Here is a 17,615-nt window from a genome sequence, read left to right as displayed (position 1 = left end):
GTTAAAGACTGGTTTATATACCATATGGGTTAGGAAGAAACATATTTATAAAGACTTGTGAGCTACAGTTGTTTTTTCATTAAAGTAATTAGCATTTCTTGGTGCTTCATATGTATATTATACAGCAACTGATGATGTAATTCTCTGCAGCTAGAACAGGTTGTTCCAACTTATGTGCTTGTAATAATTTGTGGATTGCTCCAACCAGTGTTGGTGTCAGTGAGGAATTGAATTAGCCTGCATAGCAGCACCTTGTAATCTGACAACTATAAATGGTGCACATTATGTTATTGCCAACAACAAATTTGAAGTGTTACATTAACTAAAAAATGCAGGAAACAAAGGAAATAAATAATAAGGAATTCTATTAATAGTATGTAATATGTTCATTAGGTTTCTGAAGTTTGAGGTTTTTCCATATTAAGAGGAAATATTGAGAGTCAAAGTGTTTGCAGTGTTACTGTGGAAGATTCATTGTAGCATCATAAAGAAAACTCCCTTCTTTGCTTTTTACTCTTGCTATGGACCAAAAAAGGGATCACATCAGTATATATACCCAAACATGCACATGATCATGACCATATTTTTGTATAGGTTGTGAAACATTTTTGCTGTAATGAAAAATCCCACTAGGACAAAGTCAGTGTGCTGTGGTATCTTTCTTTCATTGAAGTTAGAAATACTAGATTCACATATTTTAACTTTGGTAATGGTGGCAGACCATGGAATGAAACCAGGATAGGATTGTTGAATAATTTAATTTCCATTTCCAAAATATTGAGCTCCTGCAGTCCCTTTTTAACGACATGCTTAACTGGTTTATCTTGACTTGGTAATCAGTAAAACTAGTAATCTTAAAGAAGCCAGGTGACCCAAAAATGTTAAATTGCAGTTTCTCATTTGTGTCTCAAACATAGCTTTTCCAAGAACACTCAGATTTTGTTTTGCACGTCAACCATTTAATTTTCCATCCACTGCAGTAACATTTTAAATTGTTCAGATGTGTTTTCATGTCTGCCAGGAATGCTAGCTCTGATAAACATTTTAAATCTTTCAGATATTACACTTCTTTCCCTATCACTTTGGCAAAAGGAAAAGCTTGCTCACAAATGTGAAAGTAATTAACAAGAAGTTACCAATCAAGCTAACTGTGGTGTGGTTAGGTATGTCCTCATACTTTGCATCCCTATCTTTCTCCTGCCATGGTTGCCATGTCCAAGTTCCAGCGAGTTGCAATTTGTTGGGAAGGGAAACTCCTTAAATTCTCTGCAACTCCTTTGGAGACAAATATTATGCATCTGCTACCAGACTTATTGCTACAATAAACTTTTTTTTCAGATGTAACCCTCTTGATATTTCGCTTTTAAGTCTGTTAGATCTCTGAGTATTTTGCCCTCTATCTGCTCCTAATGCCCTTCGTGGGAGCATGTACAAGGGTGTGCTGAAAAGTTATGCCTTCAACTTTTTATACATAAATTCTTAATGCATTTTAAATAAAGCACATGTTATTAACATTCTACATATTTATTCTTCATTTCTATACATTTGCAGCCCTCTGCCATGAGAGGTCTCTGAACTGTAGCATGTAACATGGTGGTGAGTAATGTAATTATGTCAGTGGATTAGAAACAGCATGCTAAAATCAGATTCTGGGTTAGAAGAGGTTGTCCACACATGCTGCTCCTTTAGTATGACAAAGGTACATCACAAATTAGCATTGTGACATCTGCAACAATCGTCCACCTTTGGTTCACTGTCATCATCATCCTCCATGCAATTCCAACTTGGCAATATCAAGTTTTCATTTTCCCAAAACTTAAAGAACACCTTCAAATATGTTACTTTGACAATGAAAAAGAGGTACAAGCCGAGGTGAGGTTCTGAGTCCATCAACCAGGTCAAATATTCTGCAATGCCTGTACCAAGAAATTGTCGTCTCGGGGAGAAATGTGTTACCAGGATAACTATACTGAGAATAGAGATACAGACTGCTAAGAATATTTATTTTATTTAAGAATCTTAGAGTTTTCATGTAGAAAATTCAGAGGCATTGCTTTTCAGGATGTCTTCATACAGTCATGTTGTATGGTATACATATTGGCAAAATTAAATACTTTGTGGCATACACAACACTGCAGGCATCCATCCATAGTAGTAAATGGAATTGTCTCCTCCTGCGACAAAGGCATGGGGCTTTCATGGCTAACGATATCTGCCATTGTCAGTGTCAGAACACAAATCTGTTGGCATTTGATATGTCAGATATGGTGACATGATACTTCCAGACAGAATATCATCAGAATTTTATGTGCTTGAAGTCTTAATGAGTATCAGCTGTTGTCTCTGAATTATGGACTATTTGTATGTACAATTAGTTCTTCCTTCTGAAATTCTTCTTTGAGAAACAGCTTTGTCTGTCTCCATTTTATCAGATAATGAAGTTAGGAGAAAGTTGACATCCTTACAAATGTAATGTTGCAGCAGCAGCAGCAGCAGCAGTAGTAGTAGTAGTAGTAGTAGTAGTATAGCTATTAATTGAACGAATATTTCTGCTGTAGTTATTACTGCATTTTATTTTCTATGGTTCTAACTGCTACACATGTTTTTCAGATAATCAAAATACTCAATCTGTATACAACCATTGATAAATCTGTAAAATGTGTTCCTGTCAGCTTTATTCGTAGAATACTGGCCAAGCTCCTGGAAAGAAGTGAACCTCAGAAACAGGTATCGAGAAATGAGAGCAAATCGCTGCTCTTGCAATGTTTCATAACTACTGAACCTTTTAGAGAAATTGTTAGACATCTATAAACCATGTAATGTGTTGCATTTTCTACACTGACAAAGGTACCACAATTAGCCTTCTTCATTTTAATTCCTCTCAGCAGTATGATGTTTTTGTAGTCCAATGGAAAAATTAATTAGTCCTGGAGAGCTCTTTGAGAGTAGTGTTCCATTTCCTGACTGACCACCTCGATAGTTTTGACCGTGATATCTCCCACAGTTTCTCCCTGACCAATACTATTGCTCACTATCCAGTATTTTGTGCGTGATATCACTGATCAGCAAGATGGTTGAATGATACGACATCCAATCAATTCCCTAAGGATGACAGCTGAAATTTTGTTAGCCATGTGGGTTTAGACTATTTTTTGTTTATAATATACTTAGTTGTGAATGCCATATATCCATATTCCATCCCATCTAACTGTTTACCCTTTGCAGATGGTAAGTACCTAATAAATATTCAACATTTAGAAAGAATGATATGGTGTCTAACAGTGTCTGCAGTACCATAGCTGTTAAATTGCAGTGCTAGTTTATCGTTACCAAAAGACAAAAAAAAGTTTGCAGCACCTTAGTACCTATAGATATGTATTGGTAAGAATTCTACAGGAGCAGGGAGGGGAAGAATAAGCCTTCGGGAAGAAAAAATATTGACCATGAAACAAAGCAATCAGCAAAATAAAAGCAGTCTGAAAATGCATATCCGTGTAACCAAAAACTGCTGCTGGGTAACACTGAAGACTGTATTCTTGAAGTCTGTCTCCTCTTCAGTGGCAGCCCTCCTGTGGTCCGGAGTGGTTTCTCCTTCTATAGTTAAAAAGTTGCCTTCACAGGTGTTGCAGCAGGAATCTTGGAAGATCATAAGAAACTAGTCCTGTACTTCAGCTATTGAGTAGGAGGGGTATGCCCCCACAATGGTTACATGATCTGCCCAACTCTCCCCCTCCCCCTTTCTCTCCCCCTCCCCCTCACTCTTTCTCTCACCCTCACCCTCCCCTTCCCCCTCCCCATTTCTCTCGCCCTCACCCTCACCCTCCCCCTCCCCCTTTCTCTCGCCCTCCCCCTCACCCTCCCCCTCCCCCTTTCTCTCGCCCTACCCCCATCTACCCCACCCCTTTACCCCTTTTTGTGTAGAAAGGATGGCACTATTCCAGCTGGGTAATAAAATTTATTGCATTGAGTCAGCCTAAAGGTTTCATTGTGCCCTGTATCTATTGCTCTTTCACACTGGAGAGCCATATTCCATGGCAGAAAAATAATGTCACTGTAATTGCACAGATTGTTGTACAATGGGCAGCAGCTGGACTCTTGTCCCGGGAGCAATTGGTTCCTGCAAGCACCAGCCACTTGGGCATGGTCACTCATTGGCTACCTCTGCAAGATTCCTGTTCACCTTCATTCACCACTGACACTGTTGTTTGTGGCTCTTGTGACAGTCATATGCCAAGCACCAACTGCAGGTGTCAGCATAGTTGTGTGTGAGTGGGTTGCAGCCAGCTGGCCAATTGCTTGCTGTCATCCTGCTGACCACCTGCCCTCTTCCCATGAAGTGAGGGCATGGTCGCCTCCTTGCACTGATGCAGTGCTAACGTAATAGTGCGAAATAAAATATTAATTTTGGCAGCCACCTCTTTCTGAACCTTCACCAGCCTGCTACCTTGCCTCAACCATTTGCTGTCTGCCATCCTTACATTGTAGTAGCCCCTCCATCTCAGTCTTGGCTATAATTGGCACCAGAATTGGTGGCGTCTCCAATAGGCACCAGATGGTGCATTGTCCAAGCAGCACGATGTCTGGACCACTGCCTACAGTGTCAGCACAGTAGGGGGAATGAGAGAACTATTGGTTATCTTTGTTGTGTGTGACAGACATGAGATCTAGCAGTAACTATCACCATAACTTGAAGTTATTTGTTTTAGGTCAGAGCAACTGGATAATGTGTCTGAGTTTCAGGACAATGGTAAGGCTCAGTGTATGGAGCATGTTAGATATTCACAAAGTAATCTGCTCGGGAATTCTGCAGTGTGGGCTGAGTGAGTATATGTAACTTGCTTTACGTCCTACAATATGGCCATGTTGCAAGGCTGTATATGGAGTGTAGTGTTAATGATAAGGTGTAGTTTGTAATTTATTTATTTTTTCAGGTTGTGAACTGTTGCATATTTATACTTTGCCTTTGTGTATTGTGTGTGGGTGAGGAGTAAAGGTGTTGCAATGGCAGTCACGCATGGTGCAGTTTGGAGCTTAAGGTAGTTCATTTTTTGAAAGAAAAGTTAGTACAGTTGTCAGCAGATAAAACAGTAATTGGGGCAAACTGCAGTTAGGGATGAGGAAATGGCATTGCTCCAGGCACCAGACCAAGTAATAGTTCAGCTGCTGCATGCCCCCCCCCCCCCCCCTTTTCCTGGAAGGTCATCTGAGGACGTGATGGTATTTGTTGAGGACCCAATGATGTCAGCAGGTATTGGTGATTAGTCCAATGTTCAGTTGTTGTTGGTGTCAAAATTACATCAAGTGGAAGAACTGAAAACTACTGTGGGATATACAGAGGCACTAAGAAATCATAAATGTTTGAGCAGATAAACTAGGGGCTTCTCAAGAAGTACAAGAAGCAGAGCTGTGCAATGTTCTTTCAGGAATGATTAAGTACTGTTACAAGGAGGCATTGACAAGCCATAGCGGATTATGCCAACAGAATATGCAAGGTCAATATGTACATAAATATGAGCTGGGACAGAACAATGAAGCAAATATTCAATACAATGGAAAAACAGACAAGGTTGAAAATTTCACTTTCATTTACTCATTGACAAGTTTTGGCTTGGGATACATTTTCAAATTATGCAGATAGTCAAAATGGTATTTCCCAAAATATAAGACCCATATCAAGATAACAAACATGTATACCACCCCCCCCCCCCCCCCCCCTGCAGGTATGGGGGTTAGAATAGGTCTGAGGTATTCCTGCCTGGCATACTAAGTGACTAAAAAGAGTTTCACACATTTTGGCCTTTATGTGATGATCCCCTGTACGGTTTGACCTCCATTCTCAAAAATTTTCCCAAAGAGCGAGCCAATTGGTGAAGGGTGTCTTACAAGGTACATCGTGTCCATCATGCATTGAGATCTTTAGCCCACTTTCTTGTCATCGCATTGCAGTCCTGCCCATTCTCCATCTCTTGGGTGAGGACACCTTCCTGGGTGCGTGTTCCACCATGCACTATGCAGTGTCATTGTCTGCGTTGACTTCTTGGCACCTGAAATCCAGCACGGTAGCCAGTCCGTTATTGTGGGGCTGCCATGTACCCTGTTGGTTGTAGCCCCTGACCACACAGGGACCGCTCTGTTGATGCCTGTGCCATTAACTCCCCATGTATGCCAAGTGGTAGATGCCCATCCTCCTGGGGCATTGGGTCTCCCAGCAATGGCCATCCTGCCAGGTGGCCTTTACTGCAGCTGGGTGGCGCCCGTGGGGAGGGCTCCTGGTCGGAGTTGGTGGCATCAGGGTGAATGACAGGCGATGAAGCGTAGTCCATCATCTCTTGCTGGTGGTGAAACACCAGCAGTCTCTAAACGATCACAAGCTCAATTCAACGCACAGAATTATGAATAAAAATCGTTATCCTCCCTGGCCACACCATGGGAGGAACGTCAGGCTAAGGATGGCGATGGATCTTATTCACCCCAGTACCTTGTATGTTCGAGAGCTGATGGGGAATCTTTCATGACAATGAATCCTCAGTTTTTTGTTTAGCATTTAGAGGACAAGTTCGTGGAGGTGGAGGGCTTGTCCAAAATGAGATCTGGATCAGCCTTGATCAAAACCGCATCCTCTGCCCAGTCACGGGAGTTACTTGCTTGTGACAAGCTGGGGGATGTTTCTGCAACCATCATGCCCCACAAGAGCTTACATATGGTCCAGGGTATCATATCACAGAGACCTTCTTGTGCAGTCCGACGATGAGCTGCGCACCAATTTAGAGTGGCGAGGTGTACATTTCGTCCGGCGTGTCCACTGGGGTCCGAAGGATAATCAGGTTGCCACCGGTGCCTTCATCTTGGCCTTTGACGGTGATACCATGCCCAAGAAGGTCAAGGTGATGGTCTAATGGTGTGATTTAAAGCCCTATATCACTCCGCCAATGTGGTGCTTTAAGTGCTGGAAGTTCGGCCATATGTCTTCCCGCTGTATTTCCAGTGTCACGTGCTGAGATTGCAGACGCCCATTACATCCCAATACTCCGTGTGCCCCATCTCTCATCTGTGTCAACTGTGGAGAGCACCATTCACCTTGCTCGCCTGACTGCAGGATTCTCCAGAAAAAAAGGAAAATCATGGAGTACAAGACCCTGGACAGACTGACCAACACTGAGGCTAAGAGAAAATTTGACCGCTTGCATGCTGCGTGTATGAAATCATCTTACACCACCGCTACAACAGTTCTGGCACCATCAGCTCCTCCAACCCCAGTCACCTCTCAGAGCCAGAAGACTACACCTGCCCCCTTGGTGGTGAGGGCATTTCCCTCCCTGTTGCTCCTGCACCACCTACTTTCGGAGCAACACTTCACCAACCATCGGGAACATCCGTCCCCACTTCTAAGCCAGAGAAGCATAAGTCTTCTTCAGCTTCTCTGGCTAGGAAGGGGTCCCTTGGATCACTCCCTTCACAGGTTTCTTCTAGTGGGAAAGATGATGCCCGCCAGTAGCTGAAGAGCCCAAAAGCAGCTGGTCGTAGGGCTTCACGCTCATCATCAGTCCCGGAGACTGAGCCAGTGAAGTCCTCCCAGCCAGGAAACACAAGGAGCAGCGAGAGAAATCCAAAAAGAAAACCCCTAAGACGAAGGAAATTGCAGTGGCACCCACACCACTGCTACCTACAAGCTCTGCGTCTGACGATGAGGTGGAGATTCTGGCGTCTGCTGAGGACCTAGATCTCACCAGACCCTCAGACACAATGGATATAGACTGCTCAGGCAATAAATCGGAGGCAGCAGGTGACTCTGAGGCTTAAACTGCCTCATTGAATGTTCCATGTCTTCCCAGTCCCATGATGTCATCCTCAAGTCGAACTACGGCTTGTTTTTCCACTGCCTGGCTGAGCTACGGCAACTGTTAAGCTTTACACCTGCTATCTGCATTACCCTCCACGAAACCTGGTTCCCAGCAATGCGAACCCCTGCCCTCTGCGGCTATAAGGGATATTACAGGAACCATAACAATGATAATAGTGTGTCAGGTGGAGTTTGTGTTTATGTCCTAAACTCAGTCTGTAGTGAACATGTGCCCCTTCAAACCCACTATTCATGTACACCTCCATGGTGTACAACTAGGCCAAAGCTTTGCCTGGACCTTCCACATGGCCCTAATAAATACAAATGTTTGTGGGAGTTGCATTCACTAGTAGTTCATAAGAAATATAAACTGTCTTACCAAACTACAGAAGTGATGTGTGGAGTGGTACATTACAAACAAGCACAGATATGATAATGTAACAGTGAGTTTGTATTATCATAGTATTTTAACAAATGAGTAAAAAATACAGGGCAAACAAATTGTGATTATCATATGTTAAGGACGGGCTGCAAAAGTTGACATGCAGCTATAGGAGTACTAAAACTCAAGCAGTTGAACTTCAGCTGGGTATGTTTTGAGAAGATTTAACAAATACATAAAAAAAAGTGTGAAGGCTCTTCACCAATGTGAGGAGTTAATGTACAGTTTTTCCTGTTAAGTGCTATTTAGTGATTATAACATATTTGTATTACAAAAAGCCATAGATGTTTTGTGTTTATTCAGGACCCCCAGGGCAATACTCTTTCCGAATACATTCATGAAATCATTAACATGCCGACTGATGACTTCGTTTCCACATTATTTCATTTGATTGGCAAGCATCAAGTATAAAAGTATAATTTTAGCATTCAACAATGATGAAATCGAAGTATGCATTGATTGCCAGACATGGTCAAACACACCAGGAGTTTCTTTGACTGCAACACCTGCAAAGAAAATTCTTGTGACGAGATCCATTTCAGACTACACAAGCTTACGATACATGAGAGATTTCATGGCTCTCACAGAAAGAAACCAAGACTCAATAAATCCAGTGACCTGGTCCACCATGCCCAATCACTTAATGCAATAATGACTTATTCAAACACCTATGAATAGCCAATCCAAAATGAGCATGCACCCCATTATGCTGGAACCACATGCTGTGCGTCACATTTACTGTAGCATTTTCAAGCAAACTGGGAAGAACCTGTTCCAGAAAAGTCTGATAATAAGTGGGATGGTAAAAGGTACTGCTCAATGAAGCACTCACTGACCAAACCCACCCACATGTTAGCTGTGAACTGATGTTGTGCAATATGGTGCTGCATGCTGTGGGCATTTCCTGGTACCCATAACTGCTCATTGTGGTAAAGGAATACACCATCTCCCCTCCAGAAGTTTATATACATAATAGAGGGAAACATTCCACGTGGGAAAAATATATCTAAAAACACAGATGATGTGACTTACCGAACGAAAGTGCTGGCAGGTCGATACACACACTAACATACACTGAAATTCAAGCTTTCGCAACAAACTGTTGCCTCATTAGGAAAGAGGGAAGGAGAGGGAAAGACAAATGGATGTGGGTTTTATGGGAGAGGGTAAGGAGTCATTCCAATCCCGGGAGCGGAAAGACATACCTTAGGGAGAAAGAAGGGGTATACACTCGCGCGCGCGCCCACACACACACACACACACACAAACACACACACACACACACACACACATATCCATCCGCACGTACACATTGTGTGTGTGTGTACACCCCTTCTTTCCCCCTAAGGTAAGTCTTTCCGCTCCCGGGATTGGAATGACTCCTTACCCTCTCCCTTAAAACCCACATCCTTTTGTCTTTCCCTCTCCTTCCCTCTTTCCTGATGAGGCAACAGTTTGTTGCAAAAGCTTGAATTTCATGAGTATGTTTGTGTTTGTTTGTGTGTCTATCAACCTGCCAGCACTTTCGTTCGGTGAGTCACATCATCTGTGTTTTGCTATGGAAGTACACTGGTTCATGTTGTGTATTTTATTCATCACTATTTGCATAACCTTGTTGCTCTTGCAGGCCACATTGCTGATGGACACAAAATTCATGTTCCCAGTAAGATTTCCTTTTAATCCATCATAAATCAAGCTTGAAGATATAGAAGTACCAGAGGTGTTGAACCTACCAATGCTAAAAAAAGTTTAAACTTGTGAGACACTAGTTCATCAGGAAAACAGAAATGTGCCCTACTACAAGGTTACATAGATTTCCTTCTGGAGATCTGGGTTCTGAAGTAATAAACGTAAAAATTGTAATGAGATATGTATTTATTGTTAAACAGTCATCAGCATCATATAAATGTTAACTTCTTTATTCCTTCACTCTAATATTCATTTCATTCTTAATATTTCATTATAATGTTAAGCTATCTGCTTATTTTTTGTTCATCAAAATTATATATAAAATATCTTTTATAATTATTTAAAATATCTTTCATAATTATTTAAAATATTTGCAATTTGTGTGCATATGGCTTTTGTTGAAATATGTGATTAATGTTTGGCTCTCATGTGTGTGTGTGTGGGGGGGGGGGGGGGGGGGGGGGGAGGGAGGGAAGGTAGTCGTGTTTTGTGTGTGTTTGGATCTGCATAATGTCCTAATTCATTGTCAACAACAAATATTTGCAGATGTAAAAACAGATGTTGTCATGACAACTTTGTTTACTTGCAACACAACTGTCATTTTTCCTCCTCTATCTGTGAAATCAAAACTTTGTTCTAAAAGTCAAAGAGTGTGTATATACTATGTGGAGCAGTGTTTTAATCTCTCTTAATTCTCCACAATGATGGTTTATTTAAATGTCATGGCTCTACTAGACTATTATTCCTTTTTGTTAAAATTATTTCCAGAAAAATAGGGTTCAGGAGACAGAGAAATAAAATGTTGTCATCTGACAGATCAGTAACCATGAAGAAACTGAAATACATAAGTCAATTTTCTTTCAAGGACATTTATTGTTTCTCCGTATTCTCACTTTTGCTCTAATATGAAAGAAAAATTTCAACCATATCTTTGGTATTCTGTTTATCTCGCCACCTTCTTCCTCTTATACTGATTCTTCATCATCTGTTCCTCATTAACACTTAGGTAAAACTTGTATGATTGATTTCAGCATGATTTTGTTTTTCCATTTGCAGTCATTCCTCAGTGTCTGCCAACTGGGTATCTATTATAATTTACTCCAGGGCTCTTAAATGTAAAGTTGTATCTCCTGTACTCAGGCAGGACTGCTTTTTTTATTTTCCTTTTTTTAGTGACAAGTTACTTTCAGCCACTTATGAGGGCCAAATTACCTTGTTGTAATCATAATGTGGTTTGTCTGTAAATGAACAGTACAAATATAAGTAGGTGTCTGGAGGCTGTTATAAGAATTTGGTTTCTGACCAGTACTGCCATGTAAATGAATATCAGATCTGCTATGTGTAAGTGATTTACAGATATGACTGGTTTTTAGTATCAATTTTGTACTAGTTACTGTGTGCATAATGGGCCTCCAGCAAGTCTTTGTTATTATTTAGAGATTTCCATTCAGACTAAGACATTTAATGTTAAAAGGTAAATAAGGAGTTGTACCCTGATAAGGATATTTAAAAATGGATTTTCTGTTTCATTTCATATGGGTATCAGTTAGTATGGTCTCATTTTTTTAAACATTAGCTAAAATTTTCACAATATCCATATCAACCATACAAAAGAAATTACTGTGATGATAAAGAAATCAAGTTAACTTCTTTCATTCTGTCTGTTCTGTGTAAGTGATTTTTGTCAGAAATAATATAATTTTTTTAAATAGTTGGGACTTGCCATGATAATGTAATTTGACCACATGTTACAGAGATATTGCAAGTTACTAGTTGACATGCACAGAACATTATGGTCACCAACCTACTATCAATATAAACCTGTCCAATAGCAGTGTCACCTTGTGAGGAATGACTGCTAGACACGTGTGTGTCTGTGTGTGTGTGTGTGTGTGTGTGTGTGTGTGTGTGTGTGTGTTTGTGTAAGTGTGTATAGAATGGGGAAGGTGCGCAGTCTGAGTTTGACTGAGGGCAGATGGCAATGGCCCGAGGCTCAGCATGAGCATATCGGAAACTCCACAACTTGTCGGGTATTTGAGAAGTGCTGTGGTGATTGCCTTCAACACATGGTGATACCACATCCAAATGTCATGGGATTGAGGGACCGCCACTCATAACAGATGTCGGACGTTGTAGGCTGAGCAGACTGGTAAAATAGAACAGGCAGTAAACTGCAGCAAAACAATCCTCAGTCTTCAATACTAGGCAGAGTACAAGTATGTCTGAACACACAGTGCACTGAACACTCGTAGTGATGGGCCTCTGCACCCAATGACCCACGCATATGCCAATGTTAACACCACAACATCAACAACTACAATTGAAAAGAGCAAGTGACCATTGGCACTGTACATTGGTGCAGTGGCAGAGCATGGAATATCGATGCCATCATCATCATGCCAATGTGTGGGTGCAAATCCGTCATCTTCCAGTGGAAGATCTCCTTCACACCTTCACTTGGAATGGAGACAAGCTGGCAGTGGCTCCCTTACGCTTTGGGCAACATTCAAGTAGACACTCACGGGTCCAGTGGAGCTTACGCTAGGCCATGATTGATAAGGAGTATCGTACATTGGTTGCAGACCACATGTACCCCTTCATGACAATCATGTTTACCGACAGCAGTTGCATTTTTCATCAAGATAATGTGATATCACAGGGCCATGAGTGTGACAGAATGGTTCAAGGAACACAGTGGTGAGTTCCAATTGATGTGCTGGCCACCTCAATTAGCCAGATCTGAATCTGATTGAACACAGTTGCGATGCGATTGAACGTGACATCAGAGCTCATCGCCCCCCCCCCCCCCCCCCCCCCCTGGAATTTATGGAAATAGAGTGCCTTGGGCGTGCAGGTGTATTGCCAGCTCCCTACAGTGACCTACCAAGACCTCACTGCTTACATGTCATTATGTGTCACCTCACTGCTGTTATCCATGTGAAAACAGTGGACATGCTCCCTATTAAGTGTGTGTGTGTGTGTGTGTGTGTGTGTGTGTGTGTGTGTGTGTGTGTCATATAGACAATCACATTTGACATCAAAGAATGATTCATTGTCAATAAAATGAAAACTAATGAAGAAATAACACATCATATCATATGCAGCCTTAGCAACTTTGGAAAGCCATGATAATCTGGAGGCTGTCAAACTGCTGTGATTCATGACTGACAGTAAACCTTTGATTTTAAAATGTAATTGCCTATTGAAAGGTGAAGGGGGGGGGGGGGGATATGAACTTGCTTTGATAGTTTCTAATTCTTTTATTTTTGCTCTTACGCCATATTTTTCTAATTATGACTCAACATAATGACATTACTTATATCTTATTTGTGTGAAAGATTATTATTATGTATTGGTTTATAATCTGTACTGTGACATTTGTTAACTGTGGGTATTATGTATCAGGCAGAAGTTTGGCACTCTTCTTGCAAATTCAAGTAAATTATTGAAATATTACTTTCTCTGCAGACTAATATTGATTGTTCATCAAAAATCACTTTTTCATTTTTAAAAATTTAATACTAATAGGCCCTCAGATGGCTAAAAGTAAAACAAATGAGGTTATTAGTAAATCCATCATAAATGTGATAGGCAGACTTACTCTGACAAGATCTGCATGAGGAGAACTTTTCATCTTAACGACTCTTTGTTTTTCCTGTTATATATTTTGTGTAACACCTACTAGATATTTCTACAGTCAGTCATTGGCTTTAGCTTAAGTATAAAATATTTCTTGGGCTAAAATGTAGGTAAAAAGGAACCGAGACTTGAAAAAAAATTATTTCCATTGTAATTCAAGATTATGGTGTTAACTATACTGTGGAAAGATGCATAAGTTTACTTCTTTTGTCAGTAAATAGTGTGAGACTTTGAGAACATAAGATGTAGAAACGAATTGTATTGTTCCTCTGACTATGACTGAATAAAAATTTTAAATTCATAAAAAGCTATTTTAGTCACTGTTAACTGTAAATATTGCCAAGCTTATCAGCGAGGAATAATCTGTGTGCTGAACTTTAACTGTTTTCAGCAGTTCTGATGGATAGTGAATATGAGTAACATGCTTGGCTAGGAACATGATGTACATAAAATACTTCTTTCATGTGCAGATTTTCTTAAAACTGTACCATTGTTAAGAAAGTTATATAATACTCATTGTTCATGTACTTCCTCACAGCCTCTAAAGGAACCAGGTGATGCTATATTTAGTTTAAAAACTGTTTTATGAAAAATTTAAAAACTGGTATTATTTTGTATGAGCTGTTTCCAAAGAAGCAATATTTTAAACTCCCCCCAGTGCTATTAACCCTGCTTTTTCCCTTCTGTATGTACACCACAATGTTGTTTTTGGGATGGAAATGGAAATGAGCGTTTGGCGTCATTGGCCGGGAGGCCCCTCGCGGGGCAGGTCCGGCCGCCATATCGCAGGTCTTATTACATTCGGCGCCACATTGGGCGACCTGCACGCCGGATGGGGATGAAATGATGATGAACACAACACAACACCCAGTCCCTGAGCGGAGAAAATCTCCGACCCAGCCGGGAATCGAACCCGGGCCCAGAGGACGGCAATCCGTCACGCTGACCACTCAGCTACTGGGGCAGACATTGGGATGAAACTACCATTTCATTTGCTTAAAACTATAAAATATCACATTAGACTGACAGAAATATGTTCTTCATGAATACTGGCCACATCAAAGAACAGAATTAAATGGGAATAGTGACCTAACTACAGTGTCTTTAAATCAGAATTTATCATTCAGGCATTGCCGGTGCTACTGTAGTAATGACCCTCCACTTGAGGTGTGTGTAGTTACAGTGCTTATTGTAAATTATTCTCTTCTAAGATAATCCAAAAATCACATTTCCTTATTTTTATTAAAAAAGTAGAATTACTATAAAGATACAGAGTTGTTTCAGATAAATGAGAAATATATTTTCAAAAGTCTAGTCATGATAATTTCATCCCTTCTCTATCTTTAAATGACCACACTGAATAATACGAGGGTAGTCCACAAATTAAGTTCTGTTTCTATTTCTATCTGCGGCAGCGCTACAATCGCAGTTCCGAGCACGCACGGCAGTTACTCTGCCTCAATGAGAAGACATGTAAGCCATTTTCAAATTGCTTCTGCCGACATGTGCTTTGTAGTGCTTCTTTATAATGTCAGCCATAATTGAAAATGCCGTCGCGTGTGAAATCAGATACGCAATTCATTTTCTAAATGCAAAGAAAGTTAAACCAAAGGAAATTCATTGGAAAATCTGTGAGGTTTATGGACAAAATGCTACGAGTGATTCAATGGTTAGAAGATGGGCCACACTGTTCAATGAAGGACGTGATAAAGTTCACGATGAAGAATGGAGTGAACGCCCGTCTGTGGTTACTGATGAACTGGTTCACACAATTGAAGAGAAGATTAAGCACAACCATAAGTTTACACTTAGTGCCCTTGCTATGAAAGTTCTGCAAATCTCACTATCACTAATTCATGAAATTGTTACTGAAAAACTGAAATTTCAGAAACTTTGCTCATGTTGGGTACCCAAATTTCTTACTGAACACAAAAAACAACGGATAGGCAGTGTACTTCAGTTTTTGACACACTAGAGTGAAGAAATCGATGGTTTTCTTTTTTAGTCATGGGGGATGAAACTTGGGTAATGTAAGTCACCCCTGAAACAAAACAGCAATCAATGGAATGGAGGCACACTTCATCCCCAAAAAGGTTAAGCCTAAGCAAATCTTGACACCTCTGAAGTCATGTGCACCGTTTTTTGGGACAGAAAAGGCATTTTGCTGATTGATTGATTGGCATCATGGTAAGAAATCAATGCACATGGTTACGGAGAGACCATCATGAAATTGTGCCAAGGATTACTGTCAAAAGGTGTTGTTTTTTCCCCCACCTCACAGCTCTTATGGGAATTTCACTGGGATGCATTTGATCATCCTCTGTACAGCCCAGACCTTGCTCCTAGCTCTCTTCTTACACCTAAAATCTGTCCTTGGTGGTCAACACTTCAATGATAATGACGAGCTAAAAGAACATGTTACCACATGATTGAATACACAGGTGGCAACCTTCTATGAAGAAGGCCTACAGAATTTTAGAAGCTATGTAAAAAAGTAGTTTAACAGTTGTAGATACTTTACAATAAATATTTTTTCTGTGTCTGTGCATGTTTGTTTTATATAACCAAATGGAACTTGCTTTGTGGACATACCTTGTAAATTAGTAACTGAAGATCTATAATCAAAAGTGATGTCTAATTATTTTAAGCATATAACTGAAATTTTTGATACTTCAATTATGAACTTATTTTAACTGCATTTCATAGTTCACTCCCACCTTCATAGTTTAGTGGTCAGTGTGGCTGAATGCCATTTAAGGGGCCTGGATTTGATTTCCAGCAGAGTCAGCAATTTCCTCTGCTTGGGGACTGGGTATCGTTTTGTCCTCATCAATACCGGCATGTAAGTCATCAAAATGAAATCAACTAAAACGACTTGCAGCTGACAAACTCCCTGAAAGGGTACCCCTGGCAAAATATGCCATATGCACATTTCATTTTCATAGTTCAAAAGTCAGAGAAGAAGGAAGAGTAATGTTGTAAGTTGAGCATGGTCACTTGTGTTTATTTCATAGTAATGTAATGTCCTATGCAGAGAGTAAAAATAACTTGCAATATTGGCTGAGAGTATAATCCATTGGCTACAATCTCTGGAAAAAACACTGTTTGATAACATTTGACACAAACTTTGCTAACTACTTGTAAAATTAATCTGAGGCAGTAATTTAGCCTCTTGGAAAATAAAGTAGTAAGGAAGTAAGTAAGTTTATTTTTCAGGTATAGTAGTATCTCCATATTGTCCATTGCATTATGATCTCACACTTAAGTGTGCATCAGGAATATTAATGAAACATGAACATGAAAACTACAACTGAAACCACTGAAGATCACTTGATGCACTTATCAATGTCATATACACATGCATTGGTTCTTTAGCTTTGGATAGGAAAGGTAAAATAAACAACAGGTGCGGCAGTGAAATGAGAGATTTGGCAACACTGGAAGCAGGAATCACAAAATGGGAGTGATGCCACTGACCCTGATATTTATGTTCAGTGGAGATGCCATCATGGGCCAGTGAACAATGTTTGTTGCCACAAAGGTGATTTCCAAAAATGACAACTAAGCAGCTATGCAGTGTGTTTTTTGTACTCATTACAATCTCGCAAGTCATGCCCCTGTCCCATCAGCACATGCTATCAAAGTACAGGTACAGAACTTTGAGGAAATGGGTGATGAGGTGCAAAAGAGGGATGGAAGCGCAAAATGGGTGTGTACACTAGAGAATGTTGCAAGAATGGAAGAAGCCTTCAGCCAAAATTCCAGGCATTCTGCACAAAAGCATGTGCTGAAACTTGACGCAACAGATTGCAGTGTGTGGTGAATATAGCACAAAGAACTGCAAGACTACCTATACAAAATTCAGATAGTGCAAAAAACTGATGCAAACGAGCTCCTGAAAATACTATTCTTTCACCAGAAATTTTTGGGGTTCAAGAACCACCACCCATGTCTGTGCAACAATCTGACCATGAATGATGAGGTGTCAGGCTTTGCTGACAAGCA

Source organism: Schistocerca serialis, chromosome 3 (assembly GCF_023864345.2).
Source record: "Schistocerca serialis cubense isolate TAMUIC-IGC-003099 chromosome 3, iqSchSeri2.2, whole genome shotgun sequence".
In the NCBI taxonomy this organism is placed as follows: Eukaryota; Metazoa; Arthropoda; class Insecta; order Orthoptera; family Acrididae; genus Schistocerca; species Schistocerca serialis.
This window is presented reverse-complemented; position numbering follows the sequence as displayed.